Genomic DNA, 27,553 nt, shown 5'->3' with positions numbered 1-27,553 from the left:
TTTTTTCTACTAGCAGATATTTATTTTTATTGTCAAGTGGTATTCATAGCAGTATTTTACGGACATGTACAGTTAAGGAATTTCTGTTAAAAGATAAGCATTTGGTTGCCTTGACGTTGTTAAGCTATATTTGTTAGAAATTATATCGCTTGATGTGAATGGTAGGAACTGACACCATTCAATGTTTCAAGTTTTAGTATACGCTGTCCTTCCTACACTGAACAACAACGTTTCTACCACAATGGTACGTTATTTTTCTAGCAATTACACTGATATTCTGCATGTTTGTTTATCATAACAGTTTGGTTCAAAAGTTATTATTTTGTAAGTCATTGTCCTACCATACGTAATCAGATGAAGAAAAACGTGTGTGGAAAAACATGAAGAAATTTTAAAAAAGAAAACTTTGGACATGTCATAGGTTATTATATATATGCTTTCGTAACTGGAATTCTGGAAACTTACAGCAGATTTTTTTAAAGATCTATATAAATCCAATATTCATTTTTTTTCACCACGCGCTCCGTTCAAATCATCCATGAAAAACATACTAAAATCGTGGCTGTAAATACAAGATGTTTTACAAGCATTAATTAGTAAAAGTATTCTCATTGAACGTAAGGCTTAACCACAGAAATTTGTGGTGAAACAGGTTAGACAAAAACCACAAATCACACTCAAGTATTAGCAACAGTGGTTGCTGTCCTTGAAGGCCTATTCTCATATGTACATAAATTTTATTTTATCTTACAACACCACGTTTCGAATAGAAAAACTACAGTAAACAGATAATAAAACTAACAAATCTGCTTCGTAGGTATACTGAATTTCCCCTCAGGCGACATCTCGCCATCTAGTGGAAAATATGCATATTATTAACTTTTTTTTATTTATTTATTACACACTTCTTTTAAAATAAATTGCTTTGAAGGTTCATTCATTTATTTTTCAGTAATGACCAGAAAAGATTTTATTTTTATGCTTTGTATTTTTCAATTAGATAAATGTTCTTTTGTCGATGTTAAAATTTTCCTTGTGTTTTTTATTTTAAAAAAAATGAAAGAAAGCTGTTCTTATAAATGACCTTGACAGTAAATTACCCTGCTAAGCTTTGCCATCTACCGAGTAGTTATGTTAAAAATACTACATACTCATAGAGAAATAATAGGCTTTTATCCCTAAAGGAAAAATCTTAGAATGCACATAAGTTACGTATACGATTTTCTTATCATACGTCTAAAGTTTATTGGAGCTTATATAGAAATAAATATACAACTGCACGGAGCTTATCGGACATTTAGTTTATAATACTGGTCTCCAAAACAATTCTTTTTTGGTTTTTTTCGGACACGTTAAAAATATTTAAATGTTTAAATTCTCTGTCTTTCTCTTTTTTTCTTTTACTTTAGTGATGGTGGGGGACACTAAAATAACAACAAAATAAACACATTTCAAACATTAGAGCATAATATAATCATTTTTACCAAATCTATAGAAACTGAATGAAATTTATCTTGTTAAAATAGTATTTCTTACAAATATATTATTGTTTTAACACTACTGTAAAAGATGTCATATTTATCTTGTTAAAACAGTATTTCTTACCAATATATTATTGTTTTTACACTGCTGTAAAAGATGTCATATTTATCTTGTTAAAACAATATTTCTTACCAATATATTATTGTTTGTGTTGTTTTTCTACGGTTCATGCTGTTTTCAGTACTGTTGTTATTTTTGTGAATAAAGCAGATAATAATAATAACACTTTGATTGTTTGAGAACAGAGTCACACTGGGCTATCTGCTTTGTCCAACGAGGGGAATGAAACCCTGGATTTTAGCGTTGTAAATTCATAAACTTCCTATTGTTCTACCGATGGATAATAATAATAGATTCACCCAAAATGTCTAAATACATTTAATATCTGTTTTTCCATTGTTGTTATCGTTTCTGTACAATTGTTTTTACTTTATCACTATTGTTGGTTTTCTTAACTATCGATTGGATTGTTTCTAAATACGTAAAAGTCCTAAATTATTTTCACTCCTGCCTTACAAATAACATTAGAAATTAGTTCATTCACTCTCGGGCAAATCTTAATAATAATTAAGAAAAAAAATGATATTCCAGTTCTCTATTCATCCTTGGAATTTTATTCTGTTTAAAAATGATATTCCAGTTCTCTATTCATCCTTGGAATTTTATTCTGTTTAAAAATGATATTCCAGTTCTCTATTCATCCTTGGAATTTTATTCTGTTTAAAAATGATATTCCAGTTCTCTATTCATCCTTGGAATTTTATTCTGTTTAAAAATGATATTCCAGTTCTCTATTCATCCTTGGAATTTTATTCTGTTTAAAAATGATATTCCAGTTCTCTATTCATCCTTGGAATTTTATTCTGTTTAAAAATGATCAACGGCAAAAAAAATTTAAAGAAGTCCTCAAAATGGTAGATTTTAAACTCTTGTAAATAAACAATAAACACAATAGTGCATTAATTGTAAACGCTACATTGCATTAGTTGTAAATACTGCGGATAAACTCGTAAATTCTCTTGTTATATCTTTACAGTAGGTAGATGAAAATCTACTCTATACGTATGAACGGCAAACCTGTATATTTTTGCGAAAATACATTCTCACTGGTATGAAGTCATTAATAATTTAAATTTATTTATTAACTTTCGTAAGGAACACTGACTGTATTTTTTTCTTCTTGTTTTTGTTTTCCAAACTTTTGTTTGAAAGTATGGCATGGCCATATAAATAAATGTTAGATGTTCAGGAACTTTTATTTTTAAAAGATAGTGTTAATAGTTTGCCATCACGAATTCCTTCTCTTTTTAACGTAACACGTACTGAATAAAAAAAAAAACACATTCGTCCCATTACCTTTAACGTTGATGGTATTTTCTTATGAATTTTTTTTAAACTGATGTTTAATTTTTTTTCCAAATGGCGGTATAAAAAATACTACGTAAAACATACAAAAGCAAAAAAAAATCACAAAAAATCTCATTGGACGAGGTAAAGTAGACACACACACACGCGCAAAGAAAGAGAAGGTTTGTGGATAAATGGCTGACTTACGTATAAAGACACTCAACACTCTTCAGCTGTTTTTAAACTAACCCTGAAGAAATCAGTTCCCCAAAAAAAAAATTACAACTTCGTGTATGCGGTTAGAATTCATAAAGAAGAAGATTATTTTAATATATTATTCATAGTTTATTAGAAGGTGTTATGTCCCTCCCGCTGTGCAGCAGTAAGTATACGCATTTATAACCGTAAAATCAGGGGGGTTCGATTCCCCTCGGTGGACTCAGTAGATAACCTAATGTAGTTTTGCTATAAGAAAAAACACATACACAAAGTTTTAATAAAATGTAACTTAATTTGTGTGTTTTCCTAAGCTACACAGGACTATCTGCTGAGTCCACCGAAGGGAATCGAACCCTTGATTTTAGCGTTGTAAGTCCGTCTCTTTACTGCGGAGGACTAACTTGATTTAGTCGACATTGACAAAATTTGTGTAATATGGAATATTTTATAAAATAAAATTCGGTAGGTTCTATATGACTTCTCTGTGTTTAACTAGACGTCTTGAATTCATATTTGTCTTACACATCTACAATGTAAAATTTGTTATTTGATCAAAATAAATACGTCTATGATGCAACTAACTAATGATTTATGGGACACTTACACACGCTTACTTTTACTCAACTCCAGAATTTGAAAAAAAACAAGAAAAGAAAAATCCTGTTTTGGGTCCTTTAAGATTCTTTTCATTTGCGTCTAGCGCAAAATACAACTAGAGGCCATTTCTAAGAACAAGACTACAAGCCATGAGCATTGATAACATAGCAGGTATATTTCTAAAACTGGAATTGAAAGCTGTCAAGATTTCTTGGAATTACACACGTTTTCATTGTTTCATTTTTGTTACTTCTTGGTAGAAGTTTAACATAACATTATTGTAGTTGACAAAAAACTGATTAGGTTTATTAAGGATTTTATTAGAAATGTTTTTATCAATAATAAATAATAAATTCCAAGCGACTAGAGTCGTAGAAACAGGATAGTGTTTGGTCTATCGATCAGAGTGCCTGGTCTGTGAGTGACTCTAGCTTTCATGGCTCGCGCCTCGATGTTGCAAAACTCACTCGATACTTTGGGTTCGTGAGCGCATTATAAGAGCTACGGTCAAAGTTTACTGTTCAATTACATACGAGTAACTTGACTTGTTGCTTTCCCTCTGGTTTAACAGTTCAAAATTCGAGACGGCTATACTCAGATAAACCTTGTACAAGATTGTCCGAAAAATCTAAAAACAAACAGAAAATAAATAAATTATCAAAAGGAGAAAAGAAATTTGTTTGGTAGTTTAATGAAGAATTTAATCAGTATTAACTAATAACTAAAAATAAGACAAACCACTGGTTCAGTCCATAATAACATCCAATTGTAATAACGTAAAGAACGATTTTTTTTATTATTATTTAATGTCATGAATTCATTTATTTCGAATAGTAAATCAGTTCAAAATAACTTTGATGACTCACGTTAAATATTGTAAACTTGTCATGCGTTGTAATGTCTTAGTGATAACGCTTTGAACTGTTAGAACAGAACCTTAAAATGAACATGTTCCCACCAATTAAACCAGTTATCAGATACCGTTGATGTCTTAAAAACTCATTCAAAGTAACCTGCCAAAGGCTTCCCCAGAAACTAAAGTACCTATATATATATATATGTTTCATAAAATGATGGCTGACTTGAAATAACAAAACTAACAATGTTTAATGTACTTTATTTATTTCAGTTCCGAGAACAACAATAAAAATCATTTTGAAATGAATATATTTAATTTTTCCTATAACTTTTCCATATCAAAATCATTCCATTTCCCCTACTTTAAAACGTGAAGATGTAAACGTAATAAAATATTTTATTTTTATATTTTTTCGACGAAGTTTAAATTTCTACACGAAAGTGTTGTATCTTCCGTCTAACTTTTATTTACTTAAGTACCGATCCAACCAGTAGTTCACAGTATTTTGTTTTCCGCACTTGAATGTGATTTTGATGAAATATTCCTGATTCGAATTAAAGCTACAGCCTGGAAAAAAGACCGGAACAACCACGTGGAACTTGGCACGTATGCAGATATTGAGTAACAAAAATATACAATACGATACTAACTGTCACACAGGTAATAAACCATTTTTTTTTCGAACAATAATTTGATGAATCGAAGTTCACGAGTGAATCTCTTCAAACAAGAACAATACGAAGAACAATAACTTACAAGTTCCTTCATTAGGATGAAGATAAATGTTTCAAATTACTCGAAGTTTTGGATGTTCTTCAGGGATATTTTTGTAAAAAAAAATAATTAATAAAAAAATACCAGTAAATATGGGTGAAGTTATAAACTAAACACAAATAAATCTAGTTTTCCTTTACGTCAAAGAAAGCTTCATTATATATATTTCCTTTAAAACTTGGCAATGTATTTCAGACTCAACTGAAACTAAAATTCAGGTGTTTTGAAATCAAAGTATTTATAATTTAGTATCTCGTGATTAATGATCTTGTTTGTTTTGAATTAAGCACAAAGTCACACACTGGGCTATCTGTCCCCGACGGGTATCGAAAGCTGGTTTTCAGTGTCCAAGTCCGCAGACAAACCACTGTACCACTGGGATAAATCAACTGAAAGTTCACAACGTATGTCATATATATACAATATTTAGCTAATAATGGTTAATGTTATTAAATTCGTGTAGATTAAAAAATAATTGAAGAGCGAGTGGATCTTCTTTCTTGTTTCCTTCATTTGTACACTAACGTGTACACGATTTTCTTATTGTACTAGCGGGGTAAGGTGTATGTAAATTTATCAAGGTGAAGCAACTGAAAAATTTGCTTATCCAAATAAATTGAATATTAAAGCCGAAACTATGTGGCGCCAGCTACTGCCGCTTACTATAACCAGCGTTTACGTGTTTTAATTATGTTTATCTAGATTTAATATTGTTATCTTCACAAAAAGGTTAGTCATTATAAACATATTGCGTTGCATTTAGACACTTATGAAGGGATATTAAATAAGTTCCCATTTTGTTTAATAGGTGGCAGGTGTGTCTGAAATCGGAGTAAGTAGAAATAAGGTTTTGCTTCTCTATTATGGAGCTGTTACAAACAAACAGAGGCCTATCCACACTCTTTCTTATAAACAATCTACACGTGACCACTTGTTAAGATAACACTAAGTGATCCATAAAGCAAAACTCTAGTTGGTTTTGAAAATTATTGCGGATTCTATAAGTTCTGTCGAGTAATGCTGAGTTTGGCTGATATAGAACTGTTGTGTACATAAACTTGTGTCTTACTATATTTAGAAGTTGTTCTAACTTCGTCTTCTTTTTCCCGTAATCCCGATTTTTAGTTGTAGTAACTTTTCCACCGGTAACATACAATTTTAATAAGCTAGCGCCATCTATGAACACATAGAAACAACAAAAAAGAATATTTTGTAGTTTGAAATAACTGACCGGAAGCTGACCATATGTTTGAAAGGGGTTGTGTAACTGAGTGTCGGAATGTAGAGGGCGTGCTTAGATGTTTGAATATATAATGTTATATTATTTATTGGGCCTGGCATGGCCAAGCGCGTTAAGGCGTGCGCTTCGTAATCTGAGGGTCGCGGGTTCGCGCCCGAGTCGCGCCAAAACATGCTCGCCCTCCCAACCGTGGGGGCGTTATAATGTGACAGTCAATCCCACTATTTGTTGGTAAAAGAGTAGCCCAAGAGTCGGCGGTGGGTGGTGATGACTAGCTGCCTTCCCTCTAGTCTTACACTGCTAAATTAGGGACGGCTAGCACAGATAGCCCTCGAGTAGCTTTGTGCGAAATTCCAAAACAAACAAACAAAATTATTTATTTTATTATTATTATTTATTATATTGTTTTTAATATAGGTATAAAGGTGTTTCTTTGTATTGGTTTATTTCGGGCTTGAGTTGTTGTATAAGTAAGGCTTCTTTAATTTTACGTTTGTTTATGTTTGTTTCTTTATCTAGTATTTGAGTGTTTTCAAGCCCAAAAATAAACCAATACAAAAGGAACACCTTTACCTATATTACAAACAATATAATAAATAATAATAATAAAATAAATAATATAAAATTATATATTCAAACATCTAACACCGCCCTCTACATTCCGACACTCAGTTACACAACCCCTTTCAAACATGTGGTCAGCTTCCGGTCAGTCACCTCTTCCTTTCTTTGTGAACCTGACTGTGACCAAAGAAGGTCGAAACGTTGTTCGCTCCTCTACGTACAATATTTTCTCAACCCAAACGAGCAGTTTTTACATATATATTTTTCTCTACAAGTGGGTTTTCTCGACATCACTGATTTGGTTTGTTTGTTTGTTTTCGAATTTCGTGCGAAGCTACACGAGGGCTGTCTGCGCAATCCGTTCCTAATTTATCAGTGTACAAATAGATGAAAGACAGCTGATCACCACCGCCAACTCTTGAGCTACTCTTTACCAACCAATAGTGAGATTGATCGCACACTATATCAGCCCTACAGCTGAAAGGGCGAGCATGTTTGGTGTGACAGGCGAGTTGAAGACAGAGAAATGCTGAAAAACGTTGAAGACGTCAAATAAGTCATCCCCCTCTCTAAGGGCGAATAACCTCTCTCCACTCCCTTAAGGGCGCAGCATTTAAGTTACATGGCGTATTATTCAACGCCGTCAAAACTAAAAAATTAGGAACCATTTAAATTAGGAATAATTATAAAATTTAACGTTTGATGTTGCTCCAAACAAAAGGTATACACAAAGCTTAATGCTGGATTAACAGCTTTTCAAGTATACATTATTGTACGTTTAAATTTACATTCGGTACAACTTCGTCATCACTTCGGTCTTACGAAGGATTTTGTTTTTTCTGGTTTATCACATTCAATTCATTTATCTTACAATGGTTAATTTAAAAATAATATATAACACACATTTTACCGCAGATGTTATTTGAAATTTATTTTCTTAACAAGAAAGTCAAAACCTCGACAACTTGATAATATTCCCATAATTCATAGCAAGGAGAAACGTCGCTGAACTTTGTACCAGAGGACAGCAGTTTATACTTACAACAAGCGGGCCCCCCGCTAGTACAGCGGTATGTCTGCGGATTTACAACGCTAAAATCAGGGGTTCGATTACCCTCGGTGGGCTCAGCAGATAGCCCAATGTGGCTTTGCTAGAAGAAAACACACACACACATACAACAAGCGGTTTAGATCGCGATTTTGTTTGTATTTTTTTCCCTGGCCTTGTACTAATTATTTAATTAGTTCGGTGTGGACTTGGCCATCTGATGGGTCAAAGTACATTAATGTTATCATTTCCTTAGCCACAAAACAGATTTGTTTTAGTAGTTTAGGAGTAGGCCTCATCAACTTTACCCTCAAAAACGAAAAATCAGCTAATAACAGGCTTACGGTGATACTACTTAGAAAATAGTCTACATATACGTGTGTGTGTATTTGTAATAACAAAATGGAGGTCTTTACCTTAAATCCGTTACTACTATTTCGTTTATTACATTAACTGCCTGCTGTTTCATATTAACACATATTTTACTTGTTACAAACGAAATGCAGGCCCGGCATGGCCGAGCGTGTTAAGGCGTGCGACTCGTAATCCGAGAGTCGCGGGTTCGAATCCCCTTCATATGCTCGCCCCTTCAGCCGGGGGTGTATTATATTGTTACGGTCAATACCACTATTTGTTGGTGAAAGAGTAGCCCAAGAGTTGGCGGTAATGACTAGCTGCCTTCCCTCTATTCTTATACTGCCAAATTAGGAACGGCTAGCGCAGATAGCCCTCGAGTAGCTTTACGCAAAATTCATAACAGTTACACTAAATCATTTTGGGATGATCAAATTCCCAAATATAACACAATAATTTACTGAGGTGTTAGTTATTACCAGGTATTAAATATGTACTTCAAATCAGCCATGTTTCTAGCTACACCTATTTTTACGCTCTTAGCACCTAGATGTTACCATTTAGATATAAATAGTGACATTAACACATTAAAACAATATGCCAAACGTACTCGCTAACATAACACTGAAACGATAGGCCTAACGTAAATACTAAATTTACGTTTGTTGTTGTTGTTTTTGCGGTTTCACTCTCTGACTTTAATCTTATTTATTTTTCCAAACTCCCTACTATCAAGTTTTATAAATGAACCGGATTCTTTATAACAGGTGTCTGTGACCTGTTGACGATAAATTTCTACAATAAGCAAATAGCACACAGTCACGTGTTTTAAAAATAATGTATCAAAACAAGTCAAACATATATACAAATGTTCGTTATAATGCTAGTTAATTCAGTTGTATTGTAGGTTCAGTTGCTTTCGAACACAATTAACAAGACGAATTATTCTTCTCTGTTCTGTTATTACAATACAGTCTGTGCTAATTTCACTTTAATAATTGCTACCAAGTACTAAACTCAAAATTATGCAGTCTAGATCTATCGAACTAAATTTTCGACTCCTATTTATACCAAGACAAAAGTCTAGAATGTTCAACACACTACTAGTTTGTTTTTCATAAACAAAAGTATCTTGTCTTTTTATTGTTGAGATTAACTGAGATTTGTAAAAGGAACGATAGATAGTTTTCTAATGTAAAAGTGGTTTGTTTTGAATTTTGCGCTAAACTACACGAAGGTTATCTGCGCTAGTCATCCCTAATTTAGCTGTGTAAAAGGGAAACTAGTCATCATCACCCACCGCCAACTCTTTTATTAACGAATAATTGCAATGAATGTCACATTATAACGCTCACATGGCTGAAAGAGCAAGCATGTTTGGTGTGACGGGAATTCAAACCCCCGACCCTCAAAGTCCAGCGCCCCGGTCACCAGGCCACGCCGGACCCATACTACTAGATATCATGACACAACAATACACAATTAAATCAATGAGAATAACCCAGAAGGTTTCAATGACCTGACGCGGAAATCTAATAATCGCCAGCCTATATATACTGAACTACACAACGAATGATTCGTAAACAATTAGGTAAACACACTTGAGATGAACTACCACATTTAAAACTAATTAAATTTATCATTGGTGTTGTATACGTCCCCCGCCGGGACAGCAGTTGTGGAATTACAACTCTAAAATCAGGGGTTCGATTCACCTCGGTGGACACAGTACGTAACTCAATGTGACTTTGCTATAAGAAAAACGCACACGCGCTGTATAACTATCTAAATCATGACGTTTTCATTGAACTGAAAGGGTCAGTGTATATTTAATATATACTCAAAGTCACATTGTTTTTATAACACTGGACTTCTGTGGAAATTCCTACACGCTCACATAAACCTTTTCTAAACTTAAGCTAAGCCTAATCAGTTTAACAACATGTACAAATCAGATATGAAATACAACAACCTCATTAGACGATTATTTTAAGTAAAACTTGTAATAGATAAACAAAATTATAAGCATGGAATATTATACTCTCAGAACAATATCCATAAAATAGAGTTTACACAAGAAATAAAAGTTCTACTTAAAAATATCTTTGTTAACTGTAGGTGTCGCTGTAATATACTAGAACGCTAAATTCTGCCTGATGGGTTACTTTTTAAAAGCAATGTTTGTATGCTCCCAATATATCAGTGTGTGTGTGTGTGTTTTCTTTGGCAAAGTCACATCGGGTTATCTGCTGAGCCCACTAAGGGTAATCGAACCCCTTATTTTAGAGTTGTAAATCTGTAGACTTACCGTACTAGCGGGGAACCCACTATATGGAGTTCTGTGCATATGTTTTTGTTTATGTTTTTATCAACAGATCGCGTAAGAAGAAATTATTCAGAGGTCCTCAGATATAAGTATCAGTATCAGAAATATTCGTTTACACCTATCACAACACTCGAAAAGTAGGAGTTATAACAATATCTTTATATCTTTACAACAGAAGTAATCACAAGTTACACCATTAGAATTATGTTCTAATGTTAAATGTTTTGTCGTTATTGCCAAAAGGCATCTTTGCTGTTAAAAGTGTTCGATGTTTTCTTTCAAAATTTATTATGAAAGTAAGATAAACTAAATGTCTGTTCATTAAGTAATTGTGAAAAGGTGTTTTATCTCTGAATATTGTTAAGTTTATTTGACGTATTGTCTACGTAGAATATTTACGGATTCTGAATCGTATTTAATTGTAAAGATTGTTTAATTATTTTCTGATAAATATTTTATCTATATCCAAAGAAAAAATAAAATTCACTAAAACTGTTATTGTTTTTTGCTGAAAAATTAAATCTTGTGTAACAGATAAAACATTAAACATGGAACAATTTATTGTTACGAAAACAAACTTTAGATGGCAGCAGCAGCCTTAGCGATTAATATTCTGAGGAACATTAAGTTTGACCCTCGCTGGTCTTACGGATTTACAATGCTAAAATCAGGGGTTCATTTCCCCTCGGTGTACTCAATTGATTGCCCGATGTGATGCTTTTAGTGCCCTGTGACAAAACAAAATATGGCTTCAAGAATTTAAAGCGGGTCAACGTACATAGAGGTTGTTTTTTTTATTATTTATATGAGTGTAAACTTTGGCGTCAACGAAACGTTCGTGAATAAAACAGAGAGGTTTCCATTAAAAACTGAAAAACACTTAACAACAATAACTTATTTTACGACTTTGTAAAAATCTAATTGAACCTATCCTGATCTTGCAATAATTGTTGCTTTTCTAATGATAATCATGTTTTAAACCTATTTTGCCCTAACAGTACTTATCGTAGTGCCAAAGGTCGTCAGATTATATTAGAAGGTTAGAACTGGATTGCAAAAAAAAAAAAAAGGAAAATATAATATTGATATTTGTAATATAAACTTCTCTTTACAGCACGTGGTCGCACCAAACATGGTCGCCCTTTCAACTGTGGGGGTGTTATAATGCAACGGTCAGTCCCACTATTCGTTGGTAAAAGAGTAACCCAAGAGTTGGCGGTGAGTGGTGGTGACTAGCTACCTTCCTCCTTGTCTTACACTGCTAAATTATGGATGGCTAGCGCAGATAGCCCTCGAGTAGCTTTGCGCGAAGTACATCATTATTAGCTGATTTTACAAATTTAAATACAATTTCTACTACATTCGATATTCACGGTATAATTGTTGTAAAGAATTTGTTTGTTCTGAATTTCGCGCAATGAGCTATTCTGCTGTTGTAAACATACAATTTATGTTTATGATTTTTTTTCCCAAAGTAAAATAACGTGAATGAGGTCTTCAGGTTTTTCGATATGTGCTGTTCTCTGTTGGTTAATATTGCTAATAACTTTGTATCTCATTTTCTTCTATTTTGGTTTGCTTTACTATTTTGCATTGAGTAACCACAACCTTTAATGAGCTGTCTTTATATCAGCTTTACCTGTTTTTAACAAAATTATGTGGATAATGATTAATAATTACTACTTAAGGTTTATTTTATATCCTTATGTGTAGCACTCGATATTTATTTAATACACTCTTTACTTTTATCAATTAGTAAAAGTGTACTTATTATGTCGTTATGCATATTCTAGTGAAAATTACATAAGCAGCTGTGTAGGTAACTAAACTTTCTTATTTTCAAAACTTAAAACATGACTTAAGATACTTTCGAGTTATTAGCGAATGGAATACGTTTACGTAGTTTTTTATATACATACATATATTATAATTAAAATTTCACTTTATCTTGAAACTTTAGAATATTGTGAAAGACTATTGTAAGAAATTTTATGGTTGCTACTGGTTTGTAAGCTTTCTTGAAAGCGGCGTCTCAGTGTCATAGCGGTATGTCTGTGAACTTATACCGCTAGGAACCAGGTTTTGATATCCGTGATGGGCAAAGCACAGGTAGTCTTTTGTGCAGCTTTTCGCTTAGTAACAAACAATATTGAAAGCGTCATCTAACGAAAATATGTAGAACTACACTGAGGCCAGAATATCACTTCTGTTATAGGATAAGTAAAACGTATAACTAAAAATGACTAAATCAGTCAAAAACCTCAGGGTTTGTGCTGTTTATGCCTGAATTTTTGTAAACGATTTATAAATATAATTGAACGTAAAAGCAGTGGTTGTGGATAATAATATTAGTTAAAAATGTACAGAATGTTTGAAACAATACAAGAGAAATTAAAAGTTCAATTCACGTTAAGTGTTTGTTGATCAGTGACGTAAACACCGAGTAGCTAAGACCACGTGGGGAGGGAGGGTAACGAAAACTAAGTGGTACGACCACGTGTAGAGGGAGGTAACGAAAACTAAATACTATGACCACGTGTAGAGGGGGCAACGAAAACTAAGTTGTATGACCAAGTGTGGAGGGAAGGGCAACGAAAACTAAATAATATGACCACGTGTAGAGGGAGGGCAACGAAAACTAAGTGGTATGACCACGTGTAGAGGGAGGGCAACGAAAACTAAGTGGTATGACCACGTGTAGAGGGAGAGCAACGAAAACTAAATAGTATGACCACGTGTAGAGAGGGAGGGCAACGAAAACTAAATAATATGACCACGTGTAGAGAGGGAGGGCAACGAAAACTAAATAGTATGACCACGTGTGGAGGGAAGGGCAACGAAAACTAAATAATATAACCACGTGTGGAGGGAAGGGCAACGAAAACTAAATAATATAGCTTATACACGTTTTTGACAAGGTGGATGAAGCTGTAGTTAAGGCACTGTGATTAATTAATCGAACATAAAATTTCAAATTCATTCATCAAAGTTCTCTGCTTGAAACAAATATGTATTGTTTTTAATTTCGCGCAAAGCTACACGAGGACTATCTGCTCTAGCCATCCGTAATTTAGCAGTGTAAGATTAGAGGGAAGGTAGCTAGTCATCTCCACCCACCGCCAGCTCTTGGGCTACTCTTTTACCAACGAATAGTGGGATTGATCGTCACGTTATAACGCTTCCACGTCTAAGAGGGCGACCATGTTTAGTGCGACGGGGATACGAACCCGCGACCCTCAGATTACCAGTCGAACACCTCAACCCACCTGGCCATGCCGGGCGAAAACAAAGATGTAGTTGTTATTGTTTTTAAAATTAGGCATTCGTAATTTTCACACACAGGGTCTACAATTTGTTTAAGCAAACTGACAAGGAAGTTAAATAAATTAACCTTATATGTGAATATTTTAATAATTGGTAGTTGACACTTATTTATGGCCTTCCAAACCACCTGCGTGATGGCCTTCCTCCATGTTTTTATTCGTCCTTTTGTTTCATTTTATTTAAGCAGGCAACATATTTCGTGGACTGTAGGCAGAAAATAATCTGTATACCAGCAGCGAGTTTCGTGAAATGAACGAAACAATGAACTCTAGGTACGTGGCAACAACTTAACATCATTTACATGTGGAATTTGTCTTATTTCTCTTTCTTTATTAAATATTTGGCAAAACCTCAGTGTTTTACACTTTAGGAATAAAACGGCTGAGTTAACAAGCTCGCATTTCTCGCGCTCTGAGGGTAGCGGGTTCGAACCTCATCGTACCAAGCATGCTCGCCGAAGGAGCGTTATAATATTACACTCAATTCCACTATTCGTTAGTTTTACAAAAACCAAAAATTGGCGAGAGGGAGTGATGACTACCTGCTTTCCCTCTTGTCTTACACTTCTAAATTAGGGACGGCTAGCGGAGATAGCCCTGATGTAGCTCTGTACGAAATAAAAAAAATTAAAGTTAACAGTTTTATAAATTGGATTATAGTTTATGTAATGCAAAGCAAATTTATCAAAAGTTAAAGCAATCATTTATTAGGTATCGTTAGCAGGAAACATGTAAGAAATGCATAATAATAAGATAAAAAGGAAAGAAATAAGAACAGTTCTTACGCAATCAGTCGTTGGGAGTTTCAAGCAGATATCTGTGAGCAATAACAGTGGTTAGGAACTGAGGTAAAGCCTCATTACAAATAAGAACAGCTTTTACGCAATCAGTCGTTACGATTGACAGTTGGGGGTTTCAAGCAGATATCTGTGAGGAATAACAGTGGTTAGGAACTGAGGTAAAGTCTCATTACAAATAAGAACAGCTTTTACGCAATCAGTCGTTACGATTGACAGTTGGGAGTTTCAAGCAGGTATCTGTGAGCAATAACAGTGGTTAGGAACTGAGGTAAAGCCTCATTACAAATAAGAACAGCTTTTACGCAATCAATCGTTACGATTGACAGTTGGGAGTTTCAAGCAGATATCTGTGAGGAATAACAGTGGTTAGGAACTGAGGTAAAGCCTCATTAAAGTTAACTACAGAGAGCTCAAAATGAGCTAGCGAAGTGAATTTCTATAAGTTTTTTCATTGCAAAAACTAGCTCAATAACAGTCAATAAGCAATTATTAATTCAGTGTTAGTGTGTGGCAAACACATAAAAATAGTTTGGAAACATTCGTTAATTAAGCTTCCAAGTGTCATGCAAGTGAATGATCGTTTTGTAGTCAATAGTAACGTGACGTGAATTGCCTTAGAAGAAAATACCGAACAACCGTTAAGTGCATTTGTGATACGAACATTCAGAAATGGTAAATTTTCTCGCCATATTGGCAGCTTTGATTTTGAAGCGTAACAGCTCGGCCTATAGCTGTCGAAAGTTTAAACAAGTTAAAACTAGAGACCTGTTACCAACTAAAATTCTGAATAATATATTATAGTAAACTTCTGATAATCACTATTCGGGCGTACATCAAAAGGAACGTTTCTAAACACGTGACAACGTACGAATGTAGTATATTTGGTGGAATTGAGCCAGACTCAGCTGGATGGTTGAGTGCCAGCTAGGGACAAAATCCTCCTGGTGGTGATGAATAGAAATAAGAATTTAATGTCGTAGAAATAGTCATTGACCTTTGTTAAAAAAAGAAAAGAAAGGAAGGTGAATAAAGGTTGCAGAATATTTGAAATTATTTTGATTAAACCTTTTGGGGTGGTAGAATACTGAAGGTTTCACAATTGTCAATATTATCAAATTTCAAACTAATAACTGTTTTTTTGTTAATGCTGTAAGTATATGGGACACTCTGACTCTATTAATAGCAAGTGTTGTGGGAAAATGCGCCTTGTTAGGCATCTTCTTAATTGAACAAGAGCTATTATCAGAATTTGGTTTTAATAGGCATTAATGTTTGGCAAACAATGGTTTTCTAATCTTTGTAGTTGTTTGTTGGTTGTTGTTAAGCGCAGGGCTACGTAGCGAATTATCATTGTTCTGCCCACTAGTAGTATCGAAACCCACTCTCGGGCTTGGCATGGCCAGGTGATTAAGGCACTTAACTGATAATATGAGGATTGTGGGTTCGAATCTCCGTCACACCAAACATCGTTCAGCCGTGAGGGCGTTATAAAGTGAGTCAATCCCACTATTCGTTGGTAAAATAGTATTCCAAGAGTTGACAGCTAGTGATGTTCACTAGCTTCCCTTTGGTTTTACACTTCTAAATTAGGGACGGCTAGCGCAGACAGCTCTCGTGTAGCCATGTCCAAAATATAAAGAAACAATACAGAGAGTAATTAAATATACGTTTATCAACCAGCACGACCACTATTTGGAAACAAAATGTAAATATTACTCAGTAAGTTCAGCTTCTATCCTACTATTTTGTGTTATACTAATAATGTTAAAAGAGATGTTAAGAAATTCAAATTCTTTGGTAGAATTTTGGTTTTAAAATGTCGAGAGAAGAAAGTTTCTGCTCAATAAGAACTATAGAGATCACTATGTTTTAAACTTAAACCTTGCTTATATTTAACATTAACTTCCACGATAATGTGTGTATATGTTTTCTTATAGCAAAGCCACATCGGGCCATCTGCTGAGTCAACCGAGAGGAATCGAACCGCTGATTTTAGCGTTGTGCATCGGTAGACTTACCGCTGTACCAGCGGGGTACAAGAGCGATAATAAAAGTCAATCCAGTAATGAATGTAACTAATTTAATATATCTTTTTTTGGGTGGGGGGATACCGGTCAGAAACACTCTTTTCTAATGAACCTAAACATTTATTGCGGTGTAATTAATAAATCCATAATATTCACATTTTTACTGAGAAGTAATAGAATGAGAAAGATAGCTTTCTTTGTTTACACGTCAGCCGTCCCTAATTTAACAGTGCAAGACTAGAGGGAAGGCATCTAGTCATCACACCAACTGCCAACTCCTGGGCTACTCTTTTATCAACGAATAGTAGGATTGACCGTAACTTTATAACGCCCCCATGGCTGAAAGGGCGAACATATTTGATGTGGTGGGGATTCGAACCCGTGACCCTCAGATTACGAGCCGAATTCATCGACCACCTGACCATGCCGAGCCTAGCACTCTGCTTGAAGTGCTATTTTAGAAACTTTGATACAGGAATGGTTGAAACAGAAATAAATGACTCGTAGTGCTTACTGCAAAGTAAGATATGAGATATGTATTACAGTGTTGTATTCCGAGAAGTAACTTTAGATAGTTTTATTGCAGCTTAAAACAAAGTTGTTATTATTTTATGCTGGAACGTGTTTATTAGCCTGATGTTTTCATTGAGTTACTGCATTGTAGAGAGTCGTTTCTTGGCAAAGAGTCACTTTTTAAGAGATCTTATCACGTAACCTGGCTCATTGAGATCTTATATTTCTTGGCTTTCATTAATTTTATTAATTGTTACATTCTCTCAATACCATACACTGATCAAATTGACATAGTCGAACAATCTCCTCAAAGAGCCAATTGCTCTTACACTGTAATTATCAGGATACTGACGAATAAACTTATAGTGACTGTTTCATTCGTTCTGTCATTAATAAGTCATTAAAACCTGGCTTAAACTGAATTCCTTTAATTGTAAATGGTAACTTTACAATATCGATACAAAAAAGTTTGATGTTTTCGAAGACGTGATTAGAAATTATTAAAACTTACTTTGAAATTTCGCTCTTTATATGGCATGATGTTTGAAACTTTGATTTCCGCAGTGAACCTAAAACAAGCCCGCTAACTATTCTCATAAAGAAAACATCCAGTAAATCATATATCATGTCATATGCCTTATCGAAAAGGTCTTATTAAAGAACTTATTATTTATTATACTTCTTGTATTGGTCCCTCGTGGCCAGGTGATTAAGACGCTCGACTCATAATCTGAGGGTCGCGAGGTCGAATCCCAAACATGCTCATCCTTTCAGCCGTGGGGGCGTTATAATGTGACTATCAATCTCACTATTCGTTGGTAAAAGAGTAGCTCAAGAGTTGGCGGTGGGTGGTGGTGACTAGCTGCCTTCCCTCTAGTGCACTGCTAAATTAGGGACGGCTAGCGCAGATAGCCCTCGTGTAACTTTGCGCGAAATTAAAAAAAAACAAACAAACAAACCTTCTCGTCCCTTCCAGTGGCTCCGCGGAAACTGTGGTAGTTCTTAATGCTAAAGTTTGGGTTTTGATTCGCGTTGGAAACACTTGATATTGTAGTTTTGTTCTAACAATAATTAAAAGAGCAAAATCTTTCATTGTATTAATAGTGTCAATAAAATTTTTAACGAAGTGTGATAGATTTTTAAAGTTTATCAATTCTAGAACCTGAGTGGTAGAAACATCTTAAGATTTCGTAACACAAAACAAAATACAAATATCTGAAAAACTGTCTAATCTGTAAACAATTGCAAGATTAAGCCTAAGTCATCAAGTTTCTTTGTTTTAAAATCATGTCATTATTCCGCAGATAAATATATTACGTCGTATGGAAAGTTAAAACGTAAATATTGGGATTTTTAAAATTATAATATCTACTCTACATTACATAAAGTTACAAAATATGATACGCTACTGTCACAAAGTGATTTGGTCAGGTGATTAAGGTGCTCGATTCGCAATCTGAGGATCGCAGGTTGAAATCCCCGTCACACCAAACATGCTCGCCCTTTCAGCCGTGAGGGCGTGATAATGTAACGTGACAATAAAACAATTTATTTTATCGCACGTAGACTAGTGTTATTATGCTCGGATTCTAAATTCGAAGGTTCAACGTTTCCTTCCCGACGCCAAGAATCTCACTCTGCATTTTAGTGCGTCGGTGCGCTCTAAACCTTAAGTCTGAATCTCACTATCCTGTTCAAATATAGCCTAATTTACTGTATACCTATCTTTAGCTTCAGTTCCATTTAGTGTTAACTGTGGGAAGATAGTCGAACAGCTTTGTTCAAAAATCCTGAAACAGTAGCAACAACAGCTATCAATACAACAGTTAGTATCATGTAACAAAACCACAAACTTTTATACTAGAGTCTATAGCAACAACTGTCAATACAACAGTTAGTATCATGTAACAACACCACACACTTTTATACTAGAATCTATAGTAACAACTGTCAATACAACAGTTAGTATCATGTAACAAAACACACACCTATACAAGAGTCTATAGTAACAACTGTCAATACAACAGTTAGTATCATGTAACAAAACACACACCTATACAAGAGTCTGTAATAACAACTGTCAATACAACAGTTAGTATCATGTAACAAAACACACACCTATACAAGAGTCTATAGTAACAACTGTCAATACAACAGTTAGTATCATGTAACAAAACACACACCTATACAAGAGTCTATAGTAACAACTGTCAATACAACAGTTAGTATCATGTAACAAAACACACACCTATACAAGAGTCTGTAGTAACAACTGTCAATACAACAGTTAGTATCATGTAACAAAACACACACCTATACAAGAGTCTGTAGTAACAACTGTCAATACAACAGTTAGTATCATGTAACAAAACACACACCTATACAAGAGTCTGTAGTAACAACTGTCAATACAACAGTTAGTATCATGTAACAAAACACACACCTATACAAGAGTCTTTAGTAACAACTGTCAATACAACAGTTAGTATCATGTAACAAAACACACACCTATACAAGAGTCTGTAGTAACAACTGTCAATACAACAGTTAGTATCATGTAACAAAACACACACCTATACAAGAGTCTGTAGTAACAACTGTCAATACAACAGTTAGTATCATGTAACAAAACACACACCTATACAAGAGTCTATAGTAACAACTGTCAATACAACAGTTAGTATCATGTAACAAAACACACACCTATACAAGAGTCTGTAATAACAACTGTCAATACAACAGTTAGTATCATGTAACAAAACACACACCTATACAAGAGTCTATAGTAACAACTGTCAATACAACAGTTAGTATCATGTAACAAAACACACACCTATACAAGAGTCTATAGTAACAACTGTCAATACAACAGTTAGTATCATGTAACAAAACACACACCTATACAAGAGTCTGTAGTAACAACTGTCAATACAACAGTTAGTATCATGTAACAAAACACACACCTATACAAGAGTCTGTAGTAACAACTGTCAATACAACAGTTAGTATCATGTAACAAAACACACACCTATACAAGAGTCTTTAGTAACAACTGTCAATACAACAGTTAGTATCATGTAACAAAACACACACCTATACAAGAGTCTGTAGTAACAACTGTCAATACAACAGTTAGTATCATGTAACAAAACACACACCTATACAAGAGTCTGTAGTAACAACTGTCAATACAACAGTTAGTATCATGTAACAAAACACACACCTATACAAGAGTCTGTAGCAACAACTGTCAATACAACAGTTAGTATCATGTAACAAAACACACACCTATACAAGAGTCTATAGTAACAACTGTCAATACAACAGTTAGTATCATGTAACAAAACACACACCTATACAAGAGTCTGTAGTAACAACTGTCAATACAACAGTTAGTATCATGTAACAAAACACACACCTATACAAGAGTCTGTAGTAACAACTGTCAATACAACAGTTAGTATCATGTAACAAAACACACACCTATACAAGAGTCTGTAGTAACAACTGTCAATACAACAGTTAGTATCATGTAACAAAACCATACACTTTTATACTAGAGTCTATAGCAACAACTGTCAATACAACAGTTAGTACCATGTAACAAAACCACACATTTTTATACTAGAGACTATAGTAACTGCTGCCAATACAACAGTTAGTATCATGTAACAACACCACACATTTTTATACTAGAGACTATGGTAACAACTGTCAATACAACAGTTAGTATCATGTAACAAAACCACACACTTTTATACTAGATTCTGTGATAACATCTGATATTAGCCAAGTCTGTAGGAAAACATGATATTAATTTTCATGGTATATATACTCTGGTGAAGTGTGATCCCCTGAATTTTTGACATTTCCCACAAGACTTGGAGTCATTATTATTAAAAAATATTTGTTTACTGTCCCTAAACAATGGGTTTTCTGTAAAAAGAAATGTAACAGAATCTTGATCGCTAACTTTATTGTGTTTGGCGTTTTCTGAAACTAGGGCGAACAGATCTCTAATCGTGCACCTAACACGCTTACGTTTTAACCCAGTTGAGAACACACTTCGACATTTTTCGATTACATACGTGTATTAAAATCAAGCTAGAAACAATGGTTTTTGTTCCACTATCAATAAAATGCAAAATATGAGCATTTTGATCATGACGAAGGCAAGTCCGCTGATCTTCGTTCTGTTCATCAAAACCGGAATACATCGTCGAATACTCGCCGTACAAAAACAAGTATTACTCTCGTTTTTTAGGTTGCAGGGTCAGGTACATTGGATATTTCGTAAACAAGAAAAGAAAAACAAATAAAAAGCGGAGTTATTTTCAAAACTGCATTGTAATTAAACCTAAGTCACAAAGTTGTCTGTGGCAGCGTGCAATTAACAAGCACAATTAGATGTAATCTTCTTCTACTCCAATGCTTTGCAATCTGTCCTCTTGAAAACGCGCACTGTACTTCGTATCCGCAGGTGCGTAATAAAAGAAACAGTCAAATCTCAAGTCTCATTAAATAAGTATAGCTTTAGGGTGAGTAGTACTGCTACCCCTCTTCTCTATCAGCTCGAAATTAGGGACGGATATTTATTGATATTTCTTGAGTAGTCTTCAAAATAAATTTATGAAAATGTATTGAAAACTATAACACAAAGATAAAATATGTCGAAATGTAATTTAATACGTACTACTCCTCTTTTGATTAAGTAAAGGTTACCTGGATGTCTCATGGAATGTTGTTTTATCTGTATTCTGTGTCTGTGTCCATTTCTTAAGGCGAGTTGCGCCAGCCTCAAGAGGTGAAACAGATACTTGTACTAGTTGGTATAAGCTAGAGGGCTCTCTTCTCTCTCTGTCACGTATATTTATGTTGAACAGTCGTTGACATCGGGTTCTGGGGTACCGCAGTTGGACCCTTTTACCTGCAAGTTGGTATAATATAATACTTTCTGACCTTATCTAATGCAGATGTAATTCAGAAGTTTCTCCTATCCTAGCAGCCAGCGAGTGTCACAAGACAAAATAAGAAGCCGGTCAATTTGATGGTAAGTATAAGCGTTGTCAAAAATAACTGTTTATTTCACTTGTTCTCTTGAGTTTACTTGGTTTTCTTTGTTGTGCGTGTTCACTTATGTTATGCATAACATTTTCTGAACTTACGTTTTGGCCACTTGTTGGATATTAGTTTACCTGAATACCAAACATGAATTTTAATTTTGTAAGACTGTAAATGTACTGCTGTCCCACCGTTTCGTTTTTAATATTTCAAGACATTAAAATGCGAGGTTCCAAATAACTAAATATCTATGTTCGAAGAATATAGAGTTTTGTATTCAGTAAGCAAAAAGTTTCGAATTAAATAGTTTTATGTTCAGTAGACAACGACGCTTATTTCAGTAATCAGTTAGTTTTATATATAATGAATACAGTTACAACGAAACTAAATCAAGATGGTTTCGTCCCAAATTCGAGGTCAAGAGACTGTTGATGTTTGCTAGCAATTTACATGTTAACCGTCTGAGATGTTTATAACGTAAACTGCAATTTGCTTCATAAATCATATAACATTAAAACATAAAAGTCTTTCTATAGAAATGTCTCTTGATAATTATTCCCCATCTAAATAGTAATTTAAACAATGGTAAAAAGTTCTTTCCTCCAGAGGGGTTTATAACGTAAACTGAAATTTGCTTCATAAATCATATAACATTAAAACATAAAAGTCTTTCTATAGAAATGTCTCTTGATAATTATTCCCCATCTAAATAGTAATTTAAACAATGGTAAAAAGTTCTTTCCTCCAGAGGGCGTTACGTTATGTTTGCATTTTGAACTGACGTACCTTGGCAATTATGCCCCATCTATTTGTTAGTTTAAGCAAAGGGAAACAAGTAGTTCCTTCCAGAGGGCGTTACGTTATGTTTGCATTTTGGGCTGACATATCTTGAACTAACTGAGAGAGAAAAAAAATGATTTTTTTTCCGTCGACGCCGAATAAGACGTTTATACTATAAAGACTTAACACCATTTATTTTTGGGCTTTGGTAAAGAGAAACTATGTTAAAAACAACGGATGTGTTTCATGTTATCCCGTTCCTCAGATGTAGAAACAGACTAAAAATTGGCACCTGGTCAGAAATCTGTATGTAGCTCAAGCCATTTGTGGTTAGGTTCTCAGCTATTTTCATGGAGTGAAATAACAAACTTGACGTGTGGGGGCGCTCCTCAGTTGGTCTGGAGAGGATCTAAGAACAAAGGATTTCTGCAATGTATGTTGTAAATGACAGAGAAGCTTGTCCGTTAGCAACTCTTCTGCTTCCCTTCTGTTCCTCGTGTTCGTGTTCAATTCTTAGAAAGATTTACAAATCACAAGTGGTCGCTATAGCCAAACGTCACAGCTGGTTTATTTCGCTTTTTAAGCTAATCTTTTTTTTTTTCCTCTTGGTTCTTTTTTTATCTTTATTTGAAAAATATATTACTGTCAAATTTCTGCTTGTCGTTCTTCTGTGTCTTGTATAATGTTTGTCACACAAACAAAATACTTCAAGTAGTCAGATGGTTTTCTAACAGAGTGGGACAGAAGACAAACGGGATTTATAAAAGAACAGTTTGGACACTTTCCAAGACAAAAGAACCAGTTTGAGAATAATCCAAGGAAGAATAGCAAATTCAATATTTTCGTCATGACCCAAAAAAACGATTTCAAAGTGGGTCATGATTAAAAAGCATTTACACAGTTCTACGCTTATTAAACGTTACTATAGGTGCTATTCTAGCACGTAGAATTATTATTCTGCAAGATGTCGTAATAAAATGTTAATGCCAACTTCTTTACAGCATTTCAACCTCGATCTCAGCCAGAATGAAGATTCTCGGTAATGTATGAAAGGCCTCTTCGGCACCAGGTATAATAGTGATATGTGTCAGATATACATACATTATAATTCAAGAAATTGTAAAAGTTTGTGTGTGTTTTCTTATACCAAAGCCACATCAGGCTATCTGTTGAGCCCACCGAGGGGAATCAAACTCTTAATTTTAGCGGTGTATATCCGTAGACTTACCGCTGTACCAGCGAGGGGCAATTGTAAAAGAACAACGACAACAAAACCTACGACTACTGTTTCTCTGCATTTTTTCTTAAGACATTTTCATTTTGAAATACGTCGCGAAGCCTTGGCAGGGGAGTCGCGAAACCTTGGCAGGGGAGTCGCGTAGCCTTGTTAGAAGTAGCTTGGGATAACATTAATTTTATTTCATCAATTACATTTTCATGTCGCGAGTGCCAAAAGGTTGGGAACCCCTGCGTTATAAGATACCCAGTAAACAATTGAGCAAATATAATATTTTTCTCCTAAGCACCTTAAAGATCACATTTAATGCACACACACAGAAACTCACTTTAATATTTTTATCTCAGCCTAAGAGGAAGAAGATTTTTGTACAATAAAAAGTTTGAAACAAACAATCGGATTTTATAATCATATAAATATCTTATTACCTTATTTTTCTAATTATTGACTCTCTAATCGGAAACAAACAGCAATTAAAATTAATAATGAAGATTATTTTGCAGCTATTATGTTGAAATTAGGTCCGGCATGGCCAAATGTGTTAAGGCGTTCGACTCGTAATCCGAGGGTCGCCGGTTCAAATCCCGGTCGCACCAAACACGCTCGCCCCTTTCAGCCGTAAGGGCGTTATAATGTGACGGTCAATCCCACTATTCGTTGGTAAAAGAGTAGCCCAAAAATTGGCGGTGGTTGGTGATGACTAGCTGCCTTCCCCCTCGTTTTACACTGCTAAATTAGGAACTTCTAGCGCAGATAGCTCTCGTGTAACTTTGCGCGAAATTCAAAAACAAACAAACAATCCTCCTTTATTACAAAATAGTGCACAACAGTAGATCAAATGTCGATCTATATTGCTCAGTTTGTAGATAAATTTAGAATATCTTTAAATGTTATTTGCTCAAAGCAAAATACTGTTAAATTGTATTAAAACATTGTTAGTAAAGTGCTGTGATTGTTTTATAATTATATCTTTTGGTGGCTCAGGAATAGCTATATGTAGTGTAATTTCTAAATAAGGGGTTCGATCCTTGTGATGCGCACAACACAGACAGTCCAGTATTTAACTTTGTGCTCAGCAGTAAAGAAGGAAATATTGAGTTATAATGAAATGTTGTTAATATATGACGGAAATTGTTAGAATACGATGTTAAAAGTATCGTTAGAGTCGTTTATATTGTTTATATACAACTGATAACTGCTAAAAAACAAACAAATTATCACAAAAGTTGTTATTATTGTTGTAGCAGTGTTCTTAAACAAAGTATCTTTTTTTTTTTGTAAATGTGTTTATGTATACAGAATAATTGGTTGATTTGTTTTGAATTTCGCGCAAACCTACACGAGGGTTATCTGCGCTAGCCGTCCCTAATTTAGCAGTGTAAGACTAGTGGGAAGGCAGCTAGTTATCATTACCCCCCGCCAACTCTTGGGCTACTCTTTTACCAACGAATTATGGGATTGATCGTAACATTATAACACCACCCACAACGTGAGTGAGCATGTTTGGTGTGACGGGAATTTGAACCCGTGACCCTCAGATTACGAGTCGAGGCCCTTAACCACGTGGCCATGGCCAGCCGTATAGAATAATACACATCACACTTTAAATAGTCTCCATACTATTTTCTGGAGTCGTTAATTGTTGAATTTCGCAGGGTTACCTGCACTAGTCATCTCTGATTTTGAAGTAAGAGACTAGATGGAGGACTGCAGGTCAACACCATACACCGCCAACTCATGGGTTACTTTAATCGAAAAAGCTTATTTGAACATCATTCGTAAAATACATCCACAGTCCCAGTGTATGAATCACGATTGATCTATTCTTCCTAGCCACGGAACATGATGTCCATGGTTCGTTACGCCATCTACTGGACCACATCAGCTCCCTAGAGTTTTTAATAAACATTGAATGGAACACAAATGGATAATTTATTCAGTTTAGTTTATAAATGAGCAAATTAAGGGTAATGCATAATAAAAGATATTAATGATATAGCGCATAACAATATCAAAGAAAAAAAATTGTATTTTTCCATAATAGAATTAGTGAAAAATTAGATACATTACCGACGGCTCTCCACAAGTACAGTGGTAAGTCTACGGATTTACAACGTTAAAATCAGCGATTCGATTCCCTTCGGTGGGTTTAGCAGATGACCCGCGGTGGCTTTGCTGTACACAAACAACAACACACAAATGCACGCACTGCCGAGTACTTTTTGTAACAAAATCATTGATTTTACATAAATTTATGTAAATATTTTAAAGTTGTCAGGAAATATGTTAACTATTAGAATGTCACCCTAATAGTTTCTTTGACCTCCAGAATCTGTTTCGAGTTTTCGGCTTGGAATACGTAAAAAACCGAATGATCCGTTAAATGTCACCTTCGACGCAAATTTATACATAACAAATTGACGGTGAAGAAGCTTTAACATAAGAGCTACAGAAGTAAACACGACTGGCTGAATATTAGCACTTAGAATTAGCTCATGTTCGTGTGTGAACAAATATTGTACAGTCGAATAGATCTGGCCATCAAGCCTCTTCTGTGTCCATCCAGATTCCTTTTCTTTTTCTTCTTTTGAGGTCACTAGCTGGACAGAAATCCGGATATTTGCAAGAGCAGGCCCGCGCGAAAAGTTAGTGTAAACACGAGCACGGCCGGCCGCGTGCCGCGTGAACGTTAGCAAATCATGTGCTCACGAGAAGAATGACGATTGTGGTATCAAAGTGCAAGTTCGTTGTGTGATTAGAGCTGTTACTATAGGAAACGAGTGTCTACGTATAGAAAGACGCGAAATTAATGTGAAAGTAGTAAACGTTTATATTATGAAATTGTACTGAGAATTCTAATAATACAGAACGGTATTATTAAGGGTACATAATAATAAACAGTGATGGAGTGCAGTTGAAAACACACAAAGATTTGAAACAAA

The 27,553-nt window shown here is 34.7% G+C and overlaps 1 long non-coding RNA gene across 1 annotated transcript; it reads right to left on the bottom strand.

Moving 5' to 3' along the window:
• Positions 1 to 3,878: 3,878 nt before the first annotated feature.
• LOC143251005 (uncharacterized) lies at positions 3,879 to 27,553 on the bottom strand. The gene is made up of 3 exons (XR_013028461.1): positions 26,682 to 27,553; positions 26,273 to 26,500; positions 3,879 to 4,333 (listed from the first exon to the last, which is right to left on the bottom strand). It is a non-coding gene; the product is annotated as an uncharacterized LOC143251005 (long non-coding RNA).

Source organism: Tachypleus tridentatus, chromosome 5, assembly GCF_004210375.1.
Source record: "Tachypleus tridentatus isolate NWPU-2018 chromosome 5, ASM421037v1, whole genome shotgun sequence".
Classification (NCBI taxonomy): Eukaryota; Metazoa; Arthropoda; class Merostomata; order Xiphosura; family Limulidae; genus Tachypleus; species Tachypleus tridentatus.
Note: the sequence above shows the minus strand (reverse complement) of the source record. Positions and strands in the feature narration are given on the sequence as shown.